General features: G+C 38.5%; 1 protein-coding gene and 1 long non-coding RNA gene across 5 annotated transcripts in view; one reads left to right on the top strand and one right to left on the bottom strand.

Moving 5' to 3' along the window:
- The window catches only part of SGCZ (sarcoglycan zeta), a 1,239,166-nt gene that overhangs the window by 821,777 nt on the left and 391,042 nt on the right, over nt 1-26,347 (top strand). The window lies entirely within an intron of this gene.
- On the bottom strand, nt 7,183-16,553 carry LOC117092409. Its single transcript, XR_004440792.1, has 3 exons — nt 16,268-16,553; nt 8,535-8,539; nt 7,183-7,195 (listed from the first exon to the last, which is right to left on the bottom strand). It is a non-coding gene; the product is annotated as an uncharacterized LOC117092409 (long non-coding RNA).

Here is a 26,347-nt window from a genome sequence, read left to right as displayed (position 1 = left end):
GTCTTTCTCGATCTAATACACAAGGCAAAGTAGTGATAAAATCTACTTCTTTAGACTTAGAATACCTCTCTTGGTTCTTTAGTGTTTCTCAGTTGGTGATTACACAATTGGTCTTTAGATACGTTTCTTGTTGTTACGCACATCTTTCTGTGCTGTGAAGAGCTATTCGCATGCCTGAGCCTCTCCCACTGTCAATGTTTCAAGTAATTTTGGGGCACCACAAATCGTCCCACTGCACTTCCGTACACTGTGAGTGAGTGCTGACACCCAGTGAAAACTGCTCTCCGGTTAATATAAAATTTCTGTGTAGTTTCAGGTGTCTTAATTGATAAATCCCTTCATTATCCTAAATATTGTGTGAATGTTTTAGGACAATGGTTTCCGAAATCAGGCTTTTGAGTTTTCAATCATGGATGAATAACTCTTTTAGCTTGGACAGCATGCATTCCCTTTTATTTTCTCAATTTTTAAATCTTCAAAATGTAAAGTAAAAAAGTACCTCGTATTATTTTTTACTGATTACTTTGAAACAATTTTATATTTACAGAAAAGTTGCAAAGTTAGTAAAGAGAATTCATGTATACCCTTAACCTAGCTGCTCCTAATGATAGCAATTTACAAAACCAAAACACATTTAGCAAAATGAAATAGATACTACACTATTGACCAGGTGACATGCGTTATTTGACTTTCACTTTTCCCTCTAAGGGTCTCTCTTTTTTCTAGGATATAAATCAATACCCCATGTTGTGTTTAGTTGTGTCTCAGTCTTCTCCAATTGATGGCATAATCTCCAGTTTTTGTCTTGTCTTTTTATGGCTTGACTGATTTTATGAATACTGTTTCGTTATTTTGTAAACTATGTCTCTCAGTTTGGGCTTCTCTGATGTTTTCTGTTGATTATATTGAGTTTATGTTCTTTGCTTTTATTTATTTACTTATTGTTGGAGTGAGGGTGTGAGGATATCACAGAAGTGTTACCTTTTCGTTGTATCATATTAGAAATTACAAAATATGGATGTTTTATGACTGGTGATATTAAGTGTCATTACTTCCTTACAGTTTTGTTGGCTACATTTCTCTACTATAAAATTACTATTTTTGTCGTTGTGTAATTAATAAATGTCTTGAGATAGATACTTTGAGACTACTCAAATATCTTGCTTCTCCTCAAACTTCTGTTAAGTCACATTAGCATCTATCAATGAATCTTGTGTGCATTAATGATTACTTAATTATGATTTTTGTGTCTCCCTTTTGCTTTCTATATGTATTAGAATTCTTTTGCAGGAAGAATAACTCATCTATTCCATTATGTATTCAAGTTATAACCAACTCATGGACATTTATTTTATGAGTTATAATCCAATACTGTCATTATTTATTTTGCTGATCAGAGTGTGGCTGGTTTGACCAATGGAATCTCTGTCAACTTGGCCCCTATGTGCTTTTGACATTTCCTTACCTTTTATGAGCGCTTAATTTCGAGGCTCGTCTGGTATTTTCCTAACCCTACATCTTGAACAACCACTTCTCCAAGAATCTCAAGCTTAATGGTGTTTGTTTTGAATTGGGGAATGATAACTATAAACCAAGTGCTCTGTCTTCGGTGTCTTCATTGCTTCTGGGATATCATTGCTCCTAGGCCCTTTCAGCAGACAGAGCCACGAAATAGATTATAGGTAGGTATGTAGGTAGACAGATATATAGATAGATAGATAAAGATACTAATCCATATGTTGCTAGATAGAGATACTAATCCACGTGTTTCTTTTTTTTTTTTTTTTTTTTTTTTTGAGACGGAGTCTCGCTCTTCCGCCCAGGCTGGACTGCAGTGGCCGGATCTCGGCTCACTGCAAGCTCCGCCTCCCGGGTTCACGCCATTCTCCTGCCTCAGCCTCCCGAGGAGCTGGGACTACAGGCGCCCGCCACCTCGCCCGGCTAGTTTTTTGTATTTTTTAGTAGAGACGGGGTTTCACCGTGTTAGCCAGGATGGTCTCGATCTCCTGACCTTGTGATCCGCCCGCCTCGGCCTCCCAAAGTGCTGGGATTACAGGCTTGAGCCACTGCGCCCGGCTAATTCACGTGTTTCTACACAGCTATATTTATTTCCTTATCTATGTATTTCTCTGTATTTTTAAAACCAAGAGTTCATACCGACAACTCCACTTATAATCCACCAAAATAGTGTTTCTTTTGACTTTCCCTTTTTTAAATTTATTTCTTCACTATTGAGACACCTAGCTCTCATTATCTACAATACATTAACCTATTTGACTAATCCTAATGTACATGTGATTTCAGAATCACCTACACATAACCCTGTGAGAAACAACTTTACTCACTAGAGCTCAATATTTATTTACAGTCATTTTTGTCTTTGACATTATGATATCCAGCGAAAAGTACTGCTTCCTGAACTTATTTAGGTTAGTTCACTCTTTTCCTAAATATGTATGTGCTTATGTTTTTCATTTGTAATATAGCTAGTTTCATTTTAAAATATTTGTATTTAATTTTTTATTCCCCATGCATTGTGGTTGATTTTATTTATTGATCTTTCAAGTATGTGAACCAGTAATATAGTTCTAAAAGTCAAAACTATACAAACACATTGTATTAGTCTATTCTCACCTTGCTAGAAAGAAATGACTGAGACTGGGTAATTTAGAAGAAAGGAGGCTTAATTGACTCATGGTTCTACAGACCCCACTGAAAGCATCTGCTTCTGGGAGGCCTCACAAGACTTATAATCACGGTCGAAGGCAAAGCGAAAACAGGCATGTGACATGGAAAAAGCAAAAGCAAGAGAGAGTGTGGTTGGGAGGGAGGTGCCACACACTTTTAAACCAGCAGATCTTACGAGAACTCAGTCACTATCACAAAGACAGCACCATGCCATGAGGGATCCACCTTCATGATCCAAACACCTCCCAATAGGTTCTACTTCCAGCATTGGGGATGACAATTCAACATGACATTTGGGTGAGGACAAATATTCAAATTATATCCTAGGTATATTCAGAAAAGTGTGATACGTTTTCTTTTCATTCCAACTGTCATATATTCATTTGTTCCTTTCTTTTCATTCTTCTCATATATCTCCACCCCATCAATAGGTAACCAATCTCATTAAAGTCTGATTTATTCTCCCTGTGTTCCTTTGGTACAAATGATCAGATACATGTATGTTTTCTTAAGTCCTCTGCTTTCTTTTTCTAAATTTTAATACCTTTATTAGTACTATATGATCTACATGCCGTGAACTTTTCTTCTCCAAATTCTCTTTATTTATTTTTAATTTTTTGAAATGGAGTTCCACTCTTGTTACCCAGGCTGGAGTGCAATGGCACGATCCTGGCTCACTGCAACCTCTGCCTCCCAGGTTCAAGTGATTCTCCTGCCTCAGCCTCCCGAGTAGCTGGGATTACAGGCGTGCACCACCACACCCAACTAATTTTATATTTTTAGTAGAGACGGGGTTTCACCGTGTTCCTCAGGCTGATCTTAAACTCCTGACCTCAGGTGATCTGCCTGCCTCAGCCTCCCAAAGTGCTGGGATTACAGGCGTGAGCCACCGCGCCTGGCCTACCTCTGCAAATTCTATACAATTCAGTAGGTTTTGGTGTATTTACAGAGTTGTGCAAGCATTACCATGATCTAATTATAACACTTTCATCTTCCCCCAGAATGGCCTTGGCCTTGTAGCCATTTAACAGTCACTCCCCATCCCCTCGTCTCCAACTCTAGGTAGCTACAAATCTACTTTAGGTCTATACATTTGATTAATTTGGACACTTCACATAAATTCAACCATAAACATATGTAAACTCCTTTTTTACATGAGAGGTAGCATACTGCAAACATTCTTTTGTACTTTACTTTTTTCACTTAATAGTATATCCTACACATGAACTCAGATCAGTCCATAGAGCCTGCCCTCATTCTTGCTTAACATTGCCAAAAATTCTTTTGTGTAGATGTGCCATAATTTATTCAACCACTTTCCTAAGTATGGTCATTTGTGTTGCCTCTAATATTTTGTGATTGCAAATAAAACACAAATCATTTTATGCATATATATTTCCATATTATTGGGATATGCTTTTAAAGTAGATTACTAGAAGTGGGATTCCAGGTCAGAAAGCCAGAATGGAGATCGATCGATCTATCTATCTATCTATCTATCTATCTATCTATCTATCTATCTCCCTATCTTTCTAATCTATTATCTATTGAGAGGAGACAGAAGTGTGTGTGTGTGTGTCTCTCTCTCTCTCTCTGTGTGTGTGTGTGTGTGTGTATGCATGCATGTATGCATGCAAAATGTCCCTTCAACACTTTTAGACTGATAATCTCTACCAGCAATATGTGAGAGGGCCTGTTTCTCCAGACTCAGCAACTAGGACACTTTAAATTTTTGCCTGTATAATAAATAGAAAACAGTATCTTAGTTAGGTTTTAAATAACATTTCCCTAACCATGATTTTTTACTTTTTTACCTCTTTGAAGTTCACTTTAAAATATTAATTTATAAATTGTCGGATCATGTTTGGTTTTCCATTTTTTTCTCTCTAAACTTTACTACTCTGTCCCTTAGCTTTTAGGAATTCCTTACATAGTGGGAATATTAGCCCTTCAACCATGGTATATGTTACAGATATTTTCTCCCTGTTATTCAGTTATCTTCTGACTGCTCTTGTGGCGTTTTTGGCATGCACTTTTAAAAGACATGTGTAATCAGATATATTAATCTTCTGTTTGATTGTTTCTGTGTTTGACGTATCCTTAGGAACACTTTTCCTACACTAACTTCAAAGACAAATCTACCTATGTCTTCTCCTAACACTTGCATGATTTCATTTTTACATTTATATGCCTAATCCATTTGAAGTTTATTGTTGTGTGTGATGTTAGATGTATATCTAACTTTATCATTTCTAAATGGCCACCCAGTTGCTCCAGCACATTTCATTAAAAGCTCCTCTTTACCTTAGTGATTTGAAGTGTCACTTATCCTTTATACAAAAGAACATATGCACGAGTCTATTTACAGACTTCCCATTCTGTTTCACTGGTCTGTTTATTTCTGTAACAATTCCACACTAATTTTATTATATATATTGATTTGTTTTTACCTTTTAGGGCAAATTTCCCTTCACGGATTTCTTTTCCAGTGTTTTCTGAGCTATTCTTACCTGTTTTTACAAATGAACTTTACTATCTACTTTTTTATCTCCCTAATATAGATTATTGGTATTTTACTGGTATTGGTTTTAATTCATTAAATTAATTACATGTTAACTTCATCTATCTAATGGATGAGAAGAGGCGCAATTAGGAAATGACTATAAAATATTTTCAGTGAAGATTTTTTCCTGAACTAAATACAGTTTGTTAGAAGCGTTTAACCTCAGCAGGATTAAGGTAACACATTTCCTGTGTTGGCTTCATTACAATAATAAAGTCTTCCTAGTTCCGAAAGTCCAGACTTGTTTTGCTTTTTCAATGCTCCACTCCCCAAAATGAGATTCTCGTACTGGCAAAGCAGACCAATCAACCTTTCTTAACCAACATATTAGAAATCCTGCCACCATACCTTGGCTCTTATTATCTGACATAAAATATCTGAAGGTACATTAAAGTCAGCCAGATTTTAAGGAAATGGCCATTCCCCAAATCCTTACTGCGGATGTCATCCTCATAGCAACTGGAAGGTCAATATCCTTTTGGAGTAGTGTCTGTTCACAAAGATTCATTAAAAACAATTATTTTTTGTGTCACTTCATTAATGTGTAAATAACCAAGTAAACATAAGAATATTTCTGGTAATTTATGTTAAGTTAAATCATGTTGACACTCAGAATGTCAAATCAAGAGCAAATAATTTAAGGAGACAGTTATGTATTTAAAGCTCTGTGTATTTAAGAGTCACTCTTAACAACTGAAAGAATTTTTGGAAACCATTTAGAGACAGTTGGAAAGTAGATTTTTGAATGAAAGTAGTCTTGTGACATTTTTGAACACTGTTAAAGATGAGATCATTCTCACTTTTGCCCAAACTGAAAAATCTATAGGGATTAGCATGCTGCTGAAATTCTGAATTTTGACTAAGAACATAACGCAGATAATATTTTCAGTTTCCCTCCCAAGATTCTTTTTTCTTTTACCACTTTCAATCATTTTCTTACTAGAAGACTGATAAGAAGATTGACAATTTGGGCTTCTTTTTCTTCTCCCTGCAGGAAGATTTCATGTCAATTTTTTATCTTTGGAATCCAACTTACTTATAAGTAATGTGTCATGAGAAACTTACTACCCAAACAAGAAAAATAGAAAATAAACAAAAATGTCATATTGTTCAAATTATCATTTATGGGAAATTGACTATTTTAATTGCAGATATTACACAAAGTAATAAGGAAGTTTTTTTCCTTAAAAGAAATGATTGGCCTGGTGCGGTGGCTCACGCCTGTAATCCCAGCACTTTGGGAGGCCGAGGCGGGCGGATCACGAGGTCAGGAGATCGAGACCATCCTGGCTAACACAATGAAACCCCGTCTCTACTAAAAACACAAAAAATTAGCTGGGCGTGGGCGCCTGTAGTCCCAGCTACTCAGGAGGCTGAGGCAGGAGAATGGTGTGAACCCAGGAGACGGAGCTTGCACTAAGCTGATATCGTGCCACTGCACTCCAGCCTGGGCGACAGAGCGACACTCCATCTCAAAAAAAAAAAAAAAAAAAAAGGTTGTTTTTAAATAAACTCTAGAGTGCGTAATGTATCTTAACGTTAGGCAGAGCTTCACGCATAGATTGCTCACAATGAAGATGAATAGAAAATTTTTATGTTTACAAACCATCTTTAAAGCTAAAACCACGGATAAAAATTTATGCATGTCCAGAATGTATATAATGTATAAATATATTCACTGAGAATCGTTACTTTTTTTTATCAAGACCCAGTCTTGCTCTGTCACCCAGGCTAGAGTGCGGTGGTACCCTCTCATCTCGGCTCACTGCAGTCTCTGCCTCCTGGGTTCAAGCGATTCTCGTGCCTCAGCTCCCAAGTGGCTGGGATTACAGGCATGTGCTGCCACACTCAGCTAATTTTTGTATTTTTAGTAGAGACTGAGTTTCACTAAGTTGGCCAGGCTGGTCTCAAACTCCTGATCTCAAGTGATCCACCTGCCTCAGCCTCCCAAAGCGCTGGGTCTCCAGGAGTGAGACACCACCCCCAGTCCACTATTATTCTTTTTATATAGAATGTTTCATGCTTCCTGCCTTTTGAATTAATGGATTTTATTTTTAACATTATTTTGTTTCAAAGCAAAATTGAACACAAATTAAAAAGAGTTCCAACATACACCCTATCTCCCTACCCCCACATATAAACTCTCCCTTTACCAGCATCCCACACCAGCGTTGTACTTTTGCTACAATCAGTGAACGTGCCATGGAACATCATTATCACCCAAAATAAAGTTGTTACGTTTACAAACCATCTTTAAAGCTGAAACTACTTAAAAAATATATACATGTACAGGATGTATATATTTACTGAGAATTATTACTTTTATTTTTTTATTTTTTGAGACTGAGTCTTGCTCTGTCACCCAGACTGGTGTTTGCATTAAGATTCACTCTTGGCAATGCACATTCCATGGGCTTGGACAAGTGTATCATGACATGTATGTACCATTATGATATCACACAGAATAATTTTACTGTCCTGGAAATCCACTGGGCCCTTCCTGTTAATTCTTTCCTCCCCTCAGCCCCTGACAGCCACTAATCTTCTTTTTCCATAGTTTTGCTTTTCCCAGAATGTCATATAGTTGAAATCATACAGTATGTAGTATTTTTCAGATTGGCTTCTTTAACTTCGTAGAAGTTGTCTCCATTTCATTTCATGGCTTGGTAGCTTGTTTCTTTTTAGTGTTGAATAACATTCCATTGTTTGGATGTGTCCCTCATCTACTGAAGGACATCTTGATTATTTCCAAGTTTTGGCAAATATGGATAAAACTGTTATAAGTATCCATGTGCATGATTTTATGTAGGCATATGTTTTCAATATGTTTGTGTAAATAACTAGGAGTATGATTGCTGGATCATAAACTGACGATGTTTAGTTTTGTAAGAAACTATTAAACTACCTTTCAACATGGCTCTACCACTTTGCACTTCCACCAGAAATCAATGAGAGTTTCTGTTGTTCCATGTCTTCACCAGCATTTGGGGTTCTCAGTGTTCTGGACTTTGGCCATTCTAACAAGATGTATTTTGTTTTAATTTGCATTTTATTAAATGATACACAATGTTGGACTTTTTTCATATGCTTACTTGCCACCTGTATATCTTGGGTGTAATGTGTATTAAGATCTTTTGCCCATTTTTTTAAAAATCGGGTTGTTCATTTATTTAGCATAGAGTTTTAAGAGTGTGTTGTATATTTTGAATAGCAGTCCTTTATCAGATGTGTCTTTTGCAAATACTTTCTCACAGTTTGTGGCTTATATTCTCAATCTCTTGACTCTGCCTCTTTTTAAAAGTTAAGAATGGGCCATCATTATTTGGTTCCATATTAAAAATGAAAAGGTAGCCTTCTTAAACATAAGCAAAAATGTCAACTATAAGGAGACCATCTGTTTCTTAGTTAAATGAAATTTCCACTCAGTAACACTGTACCCTGACATAAGATTGGGTTTCAGTATTAACAATAGATTGCTGACAGATTGCATCTTTTCTATTCTAAGATCACTGAACCTTCATGGTATAAATATTCATCAAAAATGAACATAGGACAGAAAAATAAAGAACATAAAGGGAGCTACATTTCCTACAGAGTCTATTTTTGTTTTCATCAGTCTTCAAATGGTTTACAGTTAGCAGAAAAGACAGAGGCTGGTTTATATATCCCTGAATACTTTAAAGGAAACTCTGCTTGTAACGTGTATGGCTAGATGGATAATTTTCTAACTATGAAATTGCTAACTAGTTTTGACCTTGGGGACCACTTAAAACAAGTACCCTCTGCTCTCCTGGTGGTTTTGGAGCAAAGCAGCTGTATTTTGCACAGCACATTGAACCATAATGGGCCATGTGCTGTTATGAATATTCATAAATCTACCATATTCTGTCTGCCCCGAGATGATTTCAGTGGATGTTGCTAGAGGGATTTGAAATACCACTTTTCTAGTATCCTTGAAAAGAATACACATATCAGGAAAAATAGAGCTGAAGCCCAGGTAATTCCGTCCTTAGTGTGCACTTCAGAGCTCTCCTCCAAATGATTTTGCCCTGTAGCAATGACACAGAAATCCATCATAATGACAGAGATGAGAGGTTTAAACTTTCTAAGAATCTTAAAATAGGTTAAATTAAAATCTAAGTGGTCACTATGGTATGGTTTTACTGACTGGCACACTTCCTCATCCATTTTTTAAAAAACTGGTCTGATTCTCTAAAATAGCAGTGGTCACTGGAGGTTGTGATTTCCAAATGATAACTTTAAGTAAAATTATAGCTACTTTAAAATTATTACCAAAGATACTGGAACACTCTTGATAAGGCGTATGACTACACTTCAACACAGACATTTTTCTCTTACACTTTCAAGTTAATTCAATACTGCTCATTACCCTCCTGACCCTTTATGTTGGGCTGTGCTGACTGTAAAGCCAATTTCTACATTTCATTCTGTTAATTCTCCTGTGGAGGCTGAAATCAAACACATGTATGCATACTGCAATACTTGCAGGCTTAGGAATTCATGAGAGTAGTTTTGGTAGAAAGAATCAAGATGATTGGTTGTGAACTGAATTGCACTTGTTGACAGAGAACTAAGTTGTTAATAAACACCCTTGTTGGACGTCTGGGTTCTGTGTAGCCTGGCTTTAGTGCATAGCCATGGCCTTGTGGCACATTCAGAATGGCATCTCTGTCTACAAGGGCTGGCAGATTTTTGTTTTCTTTCTGGTTTAATGAATATGATGTAGTTTTGTTTTCATTTTCTGTCCTGGCCAGCAGGATCATTAACACAGACCTTGGAGGAGGGGGTGGGAATTTAGAGAGACAAGAGACACAAGAAATGGAGACAAGACAGTATCCTGATCAAGTCTCGTTTATTGAGGGTGTTGGTACAGCTTATATAGGCTGGTAAGAAAGAGGAAGTGCGGCAGAGCAGGCGGGGAGGAGAATAATGAGAGACGTCACCAGGCGCATGCTCGGTAGACTTAGTCTTTCCTGGGCGCGGGAAGTTATCTACGTGCGGGCAGGAAAAGTTCGTACGGGCGGGAAAAGTTGATGATGAAGAGCCAGGAAGTGCGCCATCTTGTCTCCGCAATGCGGAGCTTAAGCAACAGAGGCCGCGGCAATTTCTGGGCCTCACGGCTCCGGACAGGTCCCCCTTTTTTATATTATTAGTGGCTAGAAGATAGTCCCTCGGGAACTGCGCCTGTCTTAGGTTGGAGTAACACATCTCTTCACTGGTACCCGTCATGGGATTAGGCAGTAGCTTATGACTGCCCTCCTGTCTTAGGTTAGTGAGAGATGACGCTCTCTTACCCGTCGTTGGCTGTCCAGTTCAGCGCACAGGGAAGGTGGTTTACGGCAAGTGCAAGTAGGAACCACCGTGATCTTCTCATTCAAGAAGCTCAAGGCGATGATAATGGACCTGTATGGGTTTGGCCTGGATGGCTTCGATTTGTTGCTTAATGAATGTCATGAGCTTATTAAAAATCATAGGTCCCAAAGAGAGTAAGAGCAATAGGCAAAGCAGAGGGCCCAAGAGCGGCATAATATAGGGGAGGAGTCCATGGAACCCAGTCCAAAACGGGTTATCAGCCATCTCTTTTCATCGTTTTTCTAGGTCTTCTTGTACACGCTTGATTTTATCTTTGACAATCCCGGACTTGTTGGCGTAGAAACAGCATTTTTCCTGTAGAGCTAAGCAGATACCTCCCTGTTTGGCAGTTAATAAATCTAGGCCTCTTCTATTCTGGAGCACTACTTCTGCCAGGGAATCTACTTGATCTTGTAGATCCTGTATAGTACTTGAGATGGCCTGTATATCTGAGATCAATTGGCAAGACAGTTTGGTGTATTGAGTAACAGAGCCCCCTAGGCTTGAAGCCCCAGTTGCTACGGCAGTAGTGACGCCTAATCCTACAAGTAAGAGGATAAATTGCATTGCCCTTTTGGCTCTTCCCAGAAAGTGATCTATAGCTGGGATAGGTACAGGCTCATCTCCAGGGATAATGTCTGCATCTGGCAGAAGAGTGGCTAAGACACAACATCCTGTCCAGTTGGCAGGCAAATAGGTATATGCCCTATTATTGCCACATATAAAAACAGAACCGTTTGGGGCACATAGTGATTGGGAAATATTTGTTGTGGAGGAACAATTATTGAATTCAATAATTCTCATATTGATGTCATAGGTATTATTGAGGAAAGGGGAGTAGATGCAAAGGGAGTTAGAAAATTCTAGGGGCTGTACTTGAAGGGGAGGAATTATGGTGCAGGAAGTATTGGATGTAAAGTTTAAGTCATTGCTGGGTATGGCAAGAGGGATGGGATCTCCTAATAGTAAACACAGCCAACAGTCATTAGCTAGACTAGAGTTGGAGTTATTGAGCAGATTATGAGTAGCAGTGAGGAGGTCAAAAGTCTGAGCATCAATTTTTTCTTTCCCTCGGATCTTGGGCAGAGCCAAAGAGTGGTAGTGAATTTCTGGATATAGAGATTTTTGCAACTCTTCAAGTTTTTTTGTGCACCATAATTTCTTGGACTCTATCTTGTGGGCCCCTTCCGTCAGAAACATGGAGAGGGGGAAGAGTATTCCAGCAGACAGCTTGGCCTATATTGCCAGTGCAGCCAGCCACTTCAAGGTTATGGTGATTTCCTAAAACTGTAGGGATATTACCGTCTCCCATCGAGGGACTTCTAGTTCTGGTTAAAATAGCAGTATAGTATGTTTTATTGTCATAGGTGCATTCTTGATAAGTGGTGTAGCAGGAGCTGTGCATAGTAGCCTTAAATGTGTCGCAAGGGCAAGTTGTAGCTCCCCCTCCACTAGATATTCTAGGGGTTGACACACACCTCCATTTGAGGGAGTCACTAGGCAGGTATGCTGTGTGAGTGGAGCAGGACACAGTTGAAAGGTATTTATTTGGAGGGGAGGTCACATATCCCCCATAACATTCACAGGGCTTACCGTGCCATTGTTGTATATATGTAAGGGCGTCACGTGGATTACAGAAACCGGTAGGAACCTAGAATACTTGGCAAGTCAGCACTAAGGTCCAGAGGGGCCTGTGGTTGGAGTTCATCTCTGTAATAGAAGGAAAGGGTACTCTCAGGGAGAGAGTTACTCCCTGGATTGACTATTGTTAGGTACCTGTCTTACCAGTCGCCCTGGCAGCCATCTGGCTGCATCATGAGTTTGGGAAAAAACACAAACTGAGCCTCTTCCCCAGATTAACACTGGGTCTGGACCATGCCATGTGTTGTCTAATGGGTCTTTCCACTTAACCATGGCAAATTGTTTTTTGGAATCAGAATGCCAAAATCGATCAGCTGCTGATTTGTTCAGATCATCTAAATTTAAAAAATTCAAAATAAAGAGTGTGTGATTAAGAATGTTTCTAGGGGTGCCCTTAGTAGGGTACCATTCTCCCTTTTTTATTTTTTCAATGGTGGTTTTTAAGGATAGGTGAGCTCTTTCAACTATTCCTTGTCCTTGAGGGTTATAAGGAGTTCCAGTAATGTGTTTTATTTGTAATTTAAGACAGAAGTGTTGGAAGGCTTTGGATGTATAGCCAGGACCATTGTCTGTTTTTAGTTGTTTAGGCTTTCCAATTATAGAGAAACAGCGTAGTAGATGAGCTATGACATGCTTGGTAGCTTCGCCTGTTTGTAGGGTGGCCAGTATAAATCCACTAAATGTATCTATACATACATGGATGCATTTTAAGTTATTGAATTCTGAATAATGAGTGACATCCATTTGCCAGATCATGTTGGGAACTAGTCCTCTTGGGTTAATTCCTAAGTGAGGGACTGGTAGGTGTGTCACATAGGTCTGACATTGTTTGACTATTTGTCTTGCTTCTTCTCTAGTCATTTTAAACATTAGTCTTAGAGTTTGAGCATTAAGATGATGTAAGGCATGAGTGGCTTGTGCTTGGGTTAGGTTTGTATTTGTAGCTATGGCTATTGTTTTGGTTGCCAAGTCAGCCATTTGGTTGCCCTGGGATAGGGGTCCTGGCAATCCAGAGTGAGCTCTAATATGTCCAAGAAAGAAGGGAGTTGATCTGTCATGTATTAATTGTTGGCATTGTAAAAATAACTTGGCTGTGTCTGACACATGTTTGATTTGTGCTACGGTCTCCAGTAAAGGTATTGAGTGAGCTAAGTATGCACTGTCGGTATAAATATTAAGAGCCTGATCAGGGAAGGCTGACAGCACCGTGATTAAGGCCTGCAATTCTACTAACTGAGCCGGAGTATGGCTGGTTTTGAATTTAACAGTGGTGTCAGCAAATGTATATGCAGCAGTTCCTGTGGATGACCCATCAGTGAATACTAATAAGGCATTGTCTAAAGGTGTTTTACTGATGGCATGAGGAAAGACAAAAGCATGTAACTTACAAAATTGGATAAGTTTGTTTGGCGGGTAATGATTATCTAAGTTACCGGCATAAGAGGCGCAAGCAGTTGGCCACGTTTCAGTGTTTTTGCATTAGCCAATGGATCTGAGGCTTGGAATAAGGTTGTATGATTGTAGAGGGTTCAACGCCAAAATATTTTTTGCTATTGTCTCTCCCTAGAATAATTAAATCTGCTATGGCATCATAATAGGGGAGTAATACCTTTTTGGGTGATGAAGGCAAGTGGACCCACATAATAGGGTTATTTTGCCAGAATAAACCAGTAGGTGTTAGTGTTGTGTTAAATATTAAAAAGGTTAATGGCTGTGAATAGTCTATGTTAGTAACAAATTGCTCAGCAATGGCCACCTCTACTTTATTAAGTGATAAAAGAGCTTCTTTTGATAACGACCTAAGGGACTTAGGGTTGGGGTCACCTCTCAGGGTGTCGAATAAAGGTTTTAAGTCTCCCGTGGTGAGTTTTAAGTATGGCCGGAGCCAATTTATGTCTCCAAGGAGCTTTTGGAAGTCATTAAGGGTTTGTAACTGATCTTTACGGATAACGGCCTTTTGATTGGTAATTTTAGGTCCATTTATTTGAAAACCTAGATATGTATAAGGCTCTTGTAGTTGTATTTTTTCTGGAGCTATTTGTAACCCCGCTGTGGTTAGTTCTTGCTTGAGTTGAGCAAAACACTGTAGAACTTGTTCTCCCATTTTTCCTGCTATGAGGATATCATCCATGTAATGTATAATGTATATTTGTTTCCATGTCTCTCTAACTGAGTGTATGACTGTAGCCACATATTTTTGACACAAGGTAGGACTGTTGGCCATACCTTGAGGTAACACTTTCCATTGGTATCGCTTCATTGGTTCTTTAAAATTTGTAGATGGTAAGCTAAAGGCGAATCGTTTTTGGTCAGTAGGATGAAGGGGAATTGTAAAAAAGCAATCTTTAAGGTCTATGACAATTTTAAAATATCCTTGAGGGATTGCTACCGGGGAGGGTAGCCCGGGCTGCAAGGCACCCATGAGGATCATAGTAGCGTTTACTTCCCTTAAATCTTGTAAGAGTCTCCACTTACTGGACTTTTTTCTGATAACAAATATGGGTGTATTCCAGGGAGAGTTACTCTCCGCAATATGCCCTGCCATTAGCTGTTCCTGCACTAACTGTTGGGCCGCAATTAGCTTTTCATTAACTAAAGGCCATTGATCAACCCAAACAGGCTCATCCGACTTCCATGTTATGGGGTCAGCGCACTTTTGGGGTGCAGGCATGTCAATGGCCAAAGTTAAAAATTTCCAAACCCCTTTGTGTTAGATTGTCCTAAAGCTGGAATAGGCTGTTGAATACCATTTTCCCTTTTTCCCAGTCCTTTTCCGGGGCTATAACCTTGGGCTAGCATTTGTGTAGTAACTATATCGTTAGGGCTGCACATCATAATTTTCATCTGGGAGAGTAGGTCTCGGCCCCAAAGATTAACAGGCAATTGAGGGATAACAAATGGTTTAATGAGACCTGAGTTACTTTCTTTATCTTTCCAGGTGAGGTATTTAGAGCTTTGTCTGGGATTACTACTTTGCCCAGTTCCTCTTAAGTTAGTTAAAGTCTCTGTGGTAGGCCAGTGAGAGGGCCAGTCCTCTTGTTTGATGATAATTACATCAGCCCCTGTATCTATTAACCCTGTAAACAACTTGCCATCTAGCCACAAGGTCAGGGAGGGCTTTTGATTAGTAATTGGCTGTACCCAATATATGTCTGAAGATCCAAAACCTCCCGTTCCTCTGTTAGGATGTTGGATTTTATTAGTAGTTTTAACCAAAGGCAATAGGATTAACTATGCTATTCTATCCCCTTGAGGAACAGTAATGATACTGTTAACAGCCCTGGCCATAATTTTAATTTCTCCAATATAATCGTTATCGATTACTCCTGGAAAGACTTGTAGACCTTTCATGGTGACGCTGCTTCTTCCCAGGATTAATCCAAAGGTATCAGGAGGCAAAGGCCTATATATTCCAGTGCCTAAAGCTTGTGCTCCCATCTCAGGCGTTAATACTGTGTGGGAGGTGGAACAGAGGTCCAGTCCTGCACTTCCTGGGGTTGCTCTATTAACTCTTGAAATGGATTGTTGCTGCTGGCTGGAACAAAGCTGACCACCCCATAAGCTTGTTTCGGGGCCTGGGGCTGGCCCCTCATCCTGTTTCCCTGTTGGGATGGTAAAGGATTTCCCTGTCAGTTTTAGATTTACATTCATTAGCCCAATGTTTTCCTCTTTTCCACCTTGGGCAAAGGCCTGGAACCTTTGCTTCGGAGTTTTTATTTGAATCCCCGTGGCAATCTTTTGCAAAATGTCCCCTTTTGCCACATTTAAAACACCCTCCTTTTTCTTTGTTCTTATTATTAAGGAAGTCTTTTACGGTTTGTCCACTGAAAGCTGTGGCCATTGCTAAACCCTGTTGATAGGAGGGCCCAGTGTCTGAACAGAGACGGATATATCCAGTTAAGTCTGTTTTCTTTCTATAAGGTCGGACCACCGCTTGACAAGCTGGATTGGCATTTTCAGAAGCCAATTGTTTAACATAATCTACACCCACCTCGGCATTACCAAAAATCCTTCCTGCGGTTGTTATGAGCCTATGTACAAAATCTGCTAACAGCTCATCAGGTCCCTGCTTGACTCCAGTGAGCGAAGCTCCTGGGTCTCCTTTAACAGGGAGTTTTCTCCAGGCTTTTGTAGCGGCCACCTGGATTTGTGAAAATAGTCCAGGGTCGTATTGCATCTGAGCATCAGTGTCGGTATAATTACCCGAGCCAGTTAACATATCAAAGTCCCAACCGTTTCCTGCCTGTTGGTTTCTTTTGGCTGTATCTCTGCAATTTTCAAAAAACTCCGATTTCCAAATCAACTGATCTCCCCCTGAGAGGACTGCTCTGACTAGTGTGTTCCAATCTGTTGGAGTAAGCCAGTTATCGGCCACAGACTCTACTATAGCAAGAGTGTATGGAGCAGTAGCTCGATATTGAGAAACAGCAGTTTTTAATTCTGTTATGACAGTGAAATCAAATCCATTATGATGCCTCCAGGCCTGACCCTGTCCATCTACAGTTTCAGTTACCGGGAAGATATCTTTAGGGGAGGATTCTTCCCTGTCTCGGCTAGTAGAAAATCTTCCTTTTGGGACATGTTGTCCGTGCCGCTGAGGTGGGCGAGGGAAGCCTCCCATATTCTCTGAATTAGTTACACTCTCATTTCCTGTTTTAATTTTTGCAGCCTAGTGATTAGTGACTGATGTAACTCTTCTAGCTTAATTTGCTCTTCAAGCTGAGCGATTTTTTTCTTTGAGTTCCTCTTTTGGATTGACTCCGCCATTACGTTGGGTGCAGAAGCGCCACGTGTCCCGTTATGGGGAGGCGGACGCGAGAAAAAGGGAGGCCAGTTAGGATTATGATATCTAGCTGCCTCTTCCTCTAAGTCATCCCAGTTTACATCTGAAAGGTCAGGATTGTCGTTACTTTTATCTTTTTGTGATGTTTGCAGAATTGGGTATTTTTTGGGCCTTTTCTCACCTAGCATCACTTTGTCTTTTACAGAAGGAGCCTTGGCCCCCTCGTCATCACTTTCAAGAGAAATAAGATCTACTTCTTTGTCTGGCGGGGGGCTCCCGAGATCGGTCTGAGAACTGACTTTTAAAATCTCCTCAGTCTGGGCGACGGCAGCCATTACTTGTGGATCGGCCTCCTTTTTATCTATTAGATCCTTGATTAAATTCCAATAAGAAAAGGCGGTTACAGGAATTTGTTCTGGCCCAAAGGTATTATAATAATCTTGAAAGGCATCTCCCACCCTCTGTCATCTTTTTATATCAATGGTTCCTTCCTGTGGGAACCAAGGGCAGGTATCTTTCACAAAATCAAAAAATCTAAATAAGTCACCACTTTTAACCTTTACTCACCGTGTCTTTAAAGCCTCTTTTAATTGTCCTATGTAGATTTGATGCTGGCTTAATTCTTGTCCCATTTCGGGCGCGTAACTTACCCTCAACTCCAATGCAGCAGGCTCCCGTGACGGTCGGAGGGATTTTTCTTTCACTTTAGTTGCCGGCCTTTCTATGTGCCCTCTTCCTCACGTAGTTCCCTCGTATCCAAGCCCCACGTTGGGCGCCACATGTCCCGGCCAGCGGGATCGTTAACACAGACCTTGGAGGAGGGGGGTGGGAATTTAGAGAGACAAGAGACACAAGAAATGGAGACAAGACAGTATCCTGATCAAGTCTCGTTTATTGAGGGCGTTGGTACAGCTTATATAGGCTGGTAAGAAAGAGGAAGTGCGGCAGAGCAGGCGGGGAGGAGAATAATGAGAGACGTCACCAGGCGCATGCTCGGTAGACGTAGTCTTTCCTGGGCGCGGGAAGTTATCTACGTGCGCGCGGGAAAAGTTCGCATGCGCGGGAAAAGATGATGAAGAACCAGGAAGTGCGCCATCTTGTCTCCGCAATGCGGAGCTTAAGCAACAGAGGCCATGGCAATTTCTGGGCCTCACGGCTCCGGACAATTTTCAGTTTCACAGTTTTTTTTTTTTTCTTTCTGCTGTAAAAGAGTTCCGGATCATATTACATTGCATTATGTTACATATATATATAGACTATTATATGCTACATTGTATTCTTCAGATTATATTGTCTATATTGTTAAGTTTTGTACATAATGTTGTTCACTCTTACATTGTTTACTATGGTGAAGGAGAAGGTTGTGGGATGAATCCAATACTAGTTGATCTTAGTTGTAGTTCTTGGACCTTCCATTACATCAGGTACTTTCTTCCCAAACCCAAAAGAGTAGAAGTATTTGCAGTTTAAGCCTGGAATATGGCCACAATTAGCTTTTGGTCAGCAGCGGAAATGGAAGACAAAAAGTGACTTTCATGCATGAGGAGTATCTTTGTGGGTGAAAGGCCAACCTGGGTCTATCTTTAGGGCTATTCACAAGGCTTCCTATGAGTATGCTTCATACTATGGAGTGATGAAGGAGGGAGTAGAGGAGACATAGACTCAATGAACTGACGTAGATATAAAGCCTTAGTATATCCAGCTAGAAATAGTGATTCTGAGGATGCATTGTGACATGATTATGTCATTAAGTGTATGGTAGCAATGAGCATGATAGAAGTACAAATTGAAGGTGTATTTTCACCCCACCTAAAAATCAGTTAAATATTGGGACACAAATGATCCAGGTCTAGATAGGTCACGTGCCACAGCCATGGTATTGCACATCATTCATCTTGTATTTTTGAGAATAAGTGGACAAGTAAATAGCACTGGAGTGGAAAGCTTTGTCCGAGCCAATGTGAACCCCATGTTTTGTTTAGAAATAGAACAAGTTCATTTCTATAGCATAGCATGAAATGCTGCTTAATGTGGTAAGGTTGTTAAAATCATTTGTGCAGCACAATTCCTCCCTGAATGTTTTGCTATGCCTGGGTTGCAGGGACCTGCTGGCAGGACATATTTTGCATGCTAAAGAGCCAAGGAGACATCAGGGCATAGGTCCATTCACTTATATCTGTTTGTCTGGAATGTAACTTGTGTTTGCACAGTAAATAAAATTGATCATGAATAAAAACTGAGTGGCCATTCTCATTAATCGTTGAACCCAGATTAACTTTTACGGTCATGCCTAGTCTAAGAGGGAAGAGATATTCTCATCAGCAAGTACAGCGCCCGGCTATGTGGGTGTAGATATCAAATGTATATATAGTAGTATAGGGAAGAGTCAGAGGCCAAAAAGACTGGTAGGGCAGACGCTGAACTGAGGAGAGCGTGGTGTTTGCCTTTGCATCAACAGGGATCATGCAGTAATCCTGAGGCTTGGGAAGAGCACCCAACAGATACTAAGAAAACATTCTAAGAACATTTATGAACTGAGAAAATTCGAATTACTGTTGTTCTTGTGGTTATGATTGTATTTATGGTTATTACCTCCTTCATATTAATAGCCTATGTGCCTGAGTGTAATCATGAAGTTAGGTTTTTCCCAAATATATTCTTTTTGTTATTTGACTCAACAATTCCCATAGACAAAAGTAATATCACTATCCTATTTTTACATTTCTGCTCTCAATTCTGCGAAGCCAAAATGCACAGTCCAGGATTTTATGCAGTAAAGGGTGACTTGTGTTGTCTAACTGGTGTATGAGGCCCACTGTAACAGTTTACTCCAGAGGAAGCTGGCACCTGTAAATAATTGTAGTTAAACTTATATCTTGATATCAGAAAAGTTTCAGCTATGCATTTCTTTTTGATGATTTCTTAGTATCTGTCCTTATTTTAGACAGTACCAGTGGCCACATATAAGCTGTACTTGGCAGCAGAATATTACAGATAGAAAACCTTGAATGTGTGTTTTAGTACCAAGAGCATTTAGAGTCTTGTGCTTTTCTGTGGACATCCTCTTAGCATCTACATTCCATCTCTTGTCTCCTGTTGTTACTGCTACTATTGCTATAGAATTCGTAATTTTCACTTGGAATATACGTTTTTGTTATTTGTATCATTTTCTCACCCTATTTTCAGACTAATTTATCATCAGAAAGGAAATTCACCACTTTGTACATTTCTGTTTGGGCTCCTAGAGTTTGAGATGGTACAAGTAAGTACAAGCACATTTTCAATATAAATTATCTGAGGTGATTTACATTTCCCAATGTGACTTTGTCTGAATGACCTGTCTCTTATGACATCTCAAAGAGACAGCTGTAAAGCATTAAGAAGATCAAACAATGCAAAGTCATTCATTGCATATACTTCAAAGCATTGCCGAGATAAAGCCAGATGGAGTCTTTCATTCCACCAGCTACTTATTTCCTTGCTGCAGTACCAAATATTGTCATTTTAAAAATAATGCCTCTGGTTTTTCTAATTCATCTTTCATTGTGGATCATGCAAGTAATTAATTAATGTATGTTTAGGTTATGGGGAGTTTAAAGCACAGCCTAAGAGTTGTAATGTTGATTGCTTTTAAATGTTGTAATGCTTTTGAGGGTGTCTGCTAATGACTCCTTAATTATATACTTGCTTTTCTTAGCAAATCAACTCATTTCATTATTAGTGATTTAATTTGCTCTTAAATATTTAACTTGGTATTTTAAAAAATCACTATGCCTGGGATTCCATTAGATGTTGGGAAAGATTAATTTTTTTTTACCCAAGTAACATATCAAAATGGCTCAAGATTTGTAGTTTTGATTTCATAATTAAAAAACATGCATTAAGCACCATAGAAATCCCAGCAACTTCAGCAAGAAAAGATCTTGGTTTGACTTATGACTTCTTTGCTTGATAAATGTGTGAACTACAATAAACAGAATATCTTAACCACAGTTTTTGTTCCGTGAGATTGGTTGAGGGAACATAAGCTTAGTGCTTTGAAAATTGTTTGTCTGTTGTAGAAGGTTGGTATTTTAATTGCCTAAACATATGTAACAAACTTGCATGTTGTGCACGTATACCCTAGAACTTAAAGTATAATTTAAAAAAATCACTACACGAACATATATTTTATGGAAAATGTGGCTTTTCTCGGAAAACAGTTGAAATGAATTATGTATCTTTGCTATTTTTATATTTAATTATATTACTTTCAAAGATCTAAAGCTTTTGCTTGAAAGTTAATTTTTTGGAAAAAATACATTGAAACTAGTGTTGAATTATATTTCATTAGTGTAATGAATATAGATTTGCTATAATCTCCTTGTGATCTTTTAAAATATTTTTCTTTGTACTTTAAAAAATAACAATACAATGGTCCATATGTGTATTAGTTTTGACAATACATTTGTCTAGTACTTTAATATATACCAGGGTGCATGAAGACTCAAGTACAGTCTGAATCAACACAATGCAAATGGAAAGGCAAGCTTTTATTTTCCTCACAAAATTATATCTAATAAAAACCTTATATCTGATATAAACCTTATAAAAATACAAGATTTTTAAGTGCATGTAAATTAATAAAAAACTATACATAATGTCAGTGAAGGACAAAAGTTAAGCATTTTGTAGCACAGTAAAATGCCATTCTAAATTGACTTAGTATTGTTATGGAAAACAAACTTCTAAATATTGTATCAGAATTTATTACCACTCTTCAAGTCAAAATAGAAATGAATATACAATTTATTTGGGAATCAGAGAATTGTCATTTGGAACAAAATTGCCAACCAGAGTGGTCTTTGATATATTGGAAGGACAAAGAGAAGATTGGGGGTTTATTACAAAGAGAAATGTTACATATTGTTTTGAAAGAAAGCTTACTGACAGTGGAGAAGATTTTGGGAGCCATTAAGCTTTGGTGAGTGACAGCAGTAGGTAAAACCAGTGTTAGAGTCACAGCGGGTCATTTCAGCAGCTAGTAGGTAGAATTGGTCTTAGGGAAAGAGCAGGCTGCTTCAGCAGCTGGGCTTGCTGAAAATTCGGTTATTGGAGCTGGTGGTATATATGCCTGAGTGCTTTTTCTCCCTGACTCATTGACTATGACTTAGTTGGGTATGAAAAAATGGTATAATTGATACAGGATTTTTCTTGGCCCCTTCACCAGACTCATGACGGGGGCAAACTTTTATTTGGCTCGCTGCCCTCAACCCCTTGCAGGAGGGAGCACATGAGCGAGCTGTGTGGAGGATGTGGCCACCCACTCCAGGTGCCAGCAGGAGCAAGCTCCATGTGGGGCTGATAGCCAGAGTGGGCATGAGTGAGCGAGTGTGGGATCTCACTTGAAGTTATGGGCACCAGCAGGAGCAAACTCTGTGTGGGATGCACGGCTAGACCCAGAGGAAGTGTTCCAGTACTCTGTTAGCTCCACTATCTGCAGACTAACAGCTCAGTTGATCCCTTGCTTCAATGCATGGGGATCTATTCACCCTCTGCCAGTGAGCGTGAATAGCTGGTGTGATAGCACTTTTGGGTACCCACAGTCATTGTGTCCTGAACTCTTGTTCAATGTCCAAGAATAATGAGGTGGCATGGATTCTTGAAGGGCGGTAATGGGGGAGAATTTTGTTGTGTGGTGAAAATGGTTTCTAGTGGAGAGGGGAGCTGGAGAGGAGGTTGGAGGGGTAGGTAGTTTTCTCCAAAGTCAGGTCATCTTCTCTTTAAAGTCCAGTCACTTCTTCCTCAAAGTTAAGTCATCCGTCTTCCCCAAAGTCCGGGTATCTCTCCTCTGAAGTCAAGCTGTCTCATCCCTCTACCAACTGAATCTGGGGTCTTTATAGGCAAAGGATGGGGGTGGGATTGGCCTTAGGTAGTTTTGGAAAAGGCAACATTCGATTAGTAAAAATACATTATTTAGAAATAACCAATTGGGAGAGAGAAGGCAGAGAGGAACTGAAGTTCTCACTTTGGGTTGCGAGTTTCAGGCTACTTTGGCTTGAATGTAGAGTTTTACTGGAGACCTATCGTAATCTGCCTAGGCGTTTGGCTGCCTCCTGCCACTCTCACAATTAATATAATCACCTTTCACACTTTCCCCTTTGGATCAAGATATTCCTCTGAAGGCATCACTAACCAACTATCTTGAAGTCAAGCTTAATTGGCCTGTGGTGCTGAGATGGACCTATCCTAGTGGTCTCTGTTCCTACATCAGGGGAAAAGTAATGGAGTCAGTGTAGGGTCTCGGGACAAATTTGAGTAACAAAGAGGCCAGAAGGAAATATTTTCCAGAGCAGGTTTGTTTGTAATCCAGCATTGAATTTTATCTTATTAGTCTCATAGGTATTAACAGTCATTTCAAAACTTTGATCTAAGAGCTGGCTTCATCAAGATTAGACAGGCAATAATAACAGAGCTTAAAAATCATAATACAAACAATAATTAACAACAATATAACAAATTTAGTTTGTACAATGGCTTTGAATGAAGAGCCCAAATCTAAGGTCAACCAATGAAACAAATCAGAAGATGTTGTGAAAAATGGGTGGGACTTATTGTAGTCATTAACTAGCATTTTATCACTGGGATCACTGGATTGGATTAAAGCAGGAAGTATCAACTTTATATAAGGGACCATTAGTACAATTTGAACAAAAAGTTATGTTACATAGTGTCAAAGTTACCCACCAGGTGAATTTAATTTTATTTTAATGTCACGTACTGTCAAGTAAAAAACATAGGCATTAAGAAAGGTGTATTAGTCTGTTTTCACGCTGTTAATAAAGACATACCTGATATTGGGTAATTTATAAAGAAAAAGAGACTTAATGGACTCACAGTTCCACATGGCTGAAGAGGCTTCACAGTCATAGTGGAAGGCAAAGGAGGAGCAAAGTCACTTCTTACATGGCAGCAGGCAAGAGAGTGTGTGCAAGGGAACTCCCCTTTATAAAACCATCAGATCTCATGAGACTTATTCACTATCACGAGAATAGCATGGGCAAGACCTGATCTCATGATTCAATTACCTTGCACCAGGTCCCTCCCATGACACATGGGAATTTTGTGAGTTACAATCTGAGATTTGGGTGGAGACACAATCAAACCATATCAAGGGACAAGAGTTTTAGTATGAAGTTTCAGTGATCTCAGGAAAAGGTATTTATAGCATGAAGTCAGCAATTTGTAATTCCAATGTCTCTGGTTATGGCCTTGGGCAGTTTGGTGAACTCTCGGTGTGATCCACATATTAGGCAGGAGGATTATATTTTGAAATTTACATCCAGTTGTCTAGCTTCAGCTTATAGGTCTTTAGGAGATAGCAGTTTTTCTTGTTAGTAATTCCATGAAATAAAATTGGATTGGAGAAACCTAGAATAACTTAGGATCTAGTACACTCTATAGATAAATATTTTTATATTTGTTTATGAGTATACTTTATGAAATTATTGCAAAATATAGATAGTTTAAAGGAGAAAGTTTCTTTAAATCTAGAAAATAAAACATTTTAAAAAGGACCAAAAATACATCAAATAAAAATGATAAAAGTAATTTGATTACGTAATATCATATAATTAATTTTCATTTTGTTTGATCTTAGTTGCAGTTTTTTGAACCCATCTATTTTTTAAGAATTTTGGAAATTTTTATTTAGTTTCTTGATCTCAAAGTTATTAGAAATCTGTACCTGTTACCTGTTAGAGTCTTTTCACTGAATCTGATTATAGTTAGGTTCTGAGGAAAATAAGCACTGTAGATGATAAAAATCTTAGAATAGGTATGTTTAAAGTCTCATGAAAGTTCAGCAAATGACTAGGAAATCTGGTTATTTCTATTATATGGCGCATTTTAAGATAACAACCAGAATCATGACTGATAGCATCACACTATGACCATCAGGCCTTTGTAAATTTTACATAATTTTTAGAATGTTTACATCAAATAACATATCCATATAAATATGATGAATATTTAGTATCATTTTATTATTTGACAGTGGTTTTCATATAATGTAACATGTCAAACAAGCCTAATAGGAGACACATCTTTTGAGACCACCCAGGAGCCCATACGGAAAATCACAGTCTATTTTAGGTTAAAAAGATGTAAATTGTAATTTGATTTTTGGGTAAGTATGTAATTTGTTTGGATGTAAAAAGGGTAAAAATCTTTAATTAAAGTAGAATTACATATCTTAAGAAATAATGGTCATTTATTTAATCACAGTAATAATGGAAAGAATTCAAAACCAAATTCAAAAAGTTACATAGTTGAAGAAAAAAATACTTAGACCTGTGTTAGAGATGACTTAGTTTTTTTCAATTAGACAAAAATCTAACAAAGATAGCCCAAAGCACAAGAAGCTGTGTTGAAATATCTGTTTGTTAGGCTGATTACTTTATATATATATATTTATATATATATATATTATATATATATATATTTATATATATATATTTATATATATATATATTATATATATATATATATTTATATATATATATATTTATATATATTATATTTATATATATATATATTTATATATATATATATATTTATATATATATATATATTTTATATATTTATATTAAGTATTGTATATACTGTAGTATTGTGACCTGACACTGAGAATGTTTGTCTTAAAGGCATGGGAGAAATATGTTTTTCCAGTATGACATAATTTTTTACTCTTGCCTTTTCTGATATATATTAAGTTTATATAATACTTCATTTATATATATATATATATATATATAAAACCTTCTAGTAGTATGACTGTTTCTCTTAGTGGGATACTCTTCGAATAAGTTGGGTATTGAATCCCATGAAAAAATACGTGAATTCGGCCCGGCGCGGTGGCTCAAGCCTGTAATCCCAGCACTTTGGGAGGCCGAGACGGGCGGATCACGAGGTCAGGAGATCGAGACCATCCTGGCTAACACGGTGAAACCCCGTCTCTACTAAAAATACGAAAAACTAGCCGGGCGAGGTGGCGGCGCCTGTAGTAGCTACTCGGGAGGCTGAGGCAGGAGAATGGCGTGAACCCGGGAGGCGGAGCTTGCAGTGAGCTGAGATCTGGCCGCTGCACTCCAGCCTGGGTGTGACAGAGCGAGACTCCGTCTCAAAAAAAAAAAAAAGAAAGAAAAAATACTTGAATTCAATTAGACTCTGGAAAAGTATGCGTCTAAGATTATGAGCAAACTGTGTTCTGGAAGCAGAATATACACACATACAAAAGCAATACCTTCAGCAGGGGAATG

This window comes from Trachypithecus francoisi, unplaced genomic scaffold (assembly GCF_009764315.1).
Source record: "Trachypithecus francoisi isolate TF-2019V2 unplaced genomic scaffold, Tfra_2.0 Contig01440, whole genome shotgun sequence".
NCBI classification, from domain to species: domain Eukaryota; kingdom Metazoa; phylum Chordata; class Mammalia; order Primates; family Cercopithecidae; genus Trachypithecus; species Trachypithecus francoisi.
The sequence above is the reverse complement of the archived record's forward strand: the minus strand, read 5'-3'. Positions and strand labels throughout refer to the sequence as shown.